Source organism: Neophocaena asiaeorientalis, unplaced genomic scaffold, assembly GCF_003031525.2.
Source record: "Neophocaena asiaeorientalis asiaeorientalis breed wild unplaced genomic scaffold, Neophocaena_asiaeorientalis_V1.1 scaffold726, whole genome shotgun sequence".
In the NCBI taxonomy this organism is placed as follows: domain Eukaryota; kingdom Metazoa; phylum Chordata; class Mammalia; order Artiodactyla; family Phocoenidae; genus Neophocaena; species Neophocaena asiaeorientalis.
In genome coordinates this window covers 14,764-16,808 of record NW_020173683.1, presented here as the reverse complement: position 1 = coordinate 16,808, position 2,045 = coordinate 14,764, and positions in this window count along the sequence as shown.

The following is a 2,045-nucleotide window of genomic DNA, read 5'->3' as shown; positions in this document are numbered from 1 at the left end:
CCCAATTTCGTTCCTTTTTATGGCTGAGCAATACTCCATTGTATATATGTACCACATCTTCTTTACCCATTCGTCTGTCGGTGGGCATCTAGGTTGCTTCCGTGACCTGCCTATTGTAAATAGTGCTGCAATGAACATTGGATAGCATGTGTCTTTTTGAATTATGGTTTTCTCTGGGTATATGCCCAGTAGTGGGATTGCTGGATCATATGGTAATTCTATTTTTAGTTTTTTAAGGAACCTCCATACTGTTCTCCATAGTGGCTGTATCAATTTACATTCCCACCAACAGTGCAAGAGGGTTCCCTTTTCTCCACACCCTCTCCAGCATTTGTTGTTTGTAGATTTTCTGATGATGTCCATGCTAACTGGTGTGAGGTGATACCTCATTGTAGTTTTGATTTGCATTTGTCTAATAATTAGGATGTTGAGCAGGTTTTCATGTGCTATTTGGCCATCTGTATCTCTTCTTTGAAGAAATGTCTATTTAGGTAGTCTGCCCATTTTTGCATTGGGTTGTATGTTTTTTTAATATTCAGCTGCATGAGTTGTTTATATATTTTGGAGATTAATCCTTTGTCCATTGATTCACTTGTAAATATTTTCTCCCATTCTGAGGGTTGTCTTTTTGTCTTGTTTGTAGTTTCCTTTGCTTTGCAAAAGCTTTTAAGTTTCATTAGGTCCCATTTGTTTATTTTTGTTTTTATTTCCATTACTCTAGGAGATGGATCAAAAAAGAGCTTGCTGTGATTTATGTCAAAGAGTGTTCTTCCTATGTTTTCCTCTAAGAGTTTTATAGGGTCCAGTCTTATATTTAGGTCTCTAATCCATTTTGAGTTTATTTTTGTGTATGGTGTTAGGGAGTGTTCTAATTTCATTCTTTTACATGTAGCTGTCCAGTTTTCCCAGCACCACTTATTGAAGAGACTATCTTTTCTCCACTGTACATCCTTGCCTCCTTTGTCATAGATTAGTTGACCATAGGTGCATGGGTTTATCTCTGGGCTTTCTATCCTGTTCTATTGATCTATGCTTCTGTTTTTGTGCCAGTACCATATTGTCTTGATTACTGCAGCTTTGTAGTATAGTCTGAAGTCAGGGAGTCTGATTCCTCCAGCTCCGTTTTTTTCCCTCAAGACTGTCTTGGCTATTCAGGGTCTTTTGTGTCTCCATACAAATTTTAAGATTTTTTGTTCTAATTCTGTAAAAAATGCCATTGGTAATTTGATAGGGATTGCACTGAATCTGTACATTGCTTTGGGTAGTATAGTCATTTTCATAATATTGATTCTTCCAATCCAAGAACATGGTATAACTCTCCATCTGATGGTATCATCTTTAATTTCTTTCAACAGTGTCTTATAGTTTTCTGCATACCTAGGTCTTTTGTCTCCCTAGGTATTTTATTCTTTTTGCTGCACTGGTAACTGGGAGTGTTTCCTTAATTTATCTTTCAGATTTTTCATCATTTGTGTAAAGTAATGCAAGAGATTTCTCTGCTTTAATTTTGTATACTGTAACTTTACCAAAATCATTGACTAGCTCTAGTAGTCTTCTGGAGGCACCTGTAGGATTCTCTATGTATAGTATCATGTCAGCTGCAAACAGTGACAGTTTTACTTCTGCTTTTTCAAATTGTATTCCTTTTACTTTTTTTCTTCTCTAATTGTCGTGGCTAGGACTTCCAAAACTATGATGAATAACAGTGGCGAGACTGGACATCCTTGCATTGTTCCTGATCTTAGAGGAAATGCTTTTAGTTTTTCATCATTGAGAATGATGTTTACTGTGGGTTTGTCGAAGATGGCCTTTATTATGTTGAGGTAGGTTCCCTCTATGCCCACTTTCTGGAGAGTTTTTATCATAAATAGGTGTTGAATTTTGTCAAAAGCTTTTCTGCATCTCTTGAGATGATCATATGGTTTTTATTCTTTAATTTGTTAATATGGTGTATCACATTGATTGATTTGCTTATATTGAAGAATTCTTGCATCCCTGGGATAAATCCCAATTGATCATGGTGTATGATCCTTTTAATGTGTTGT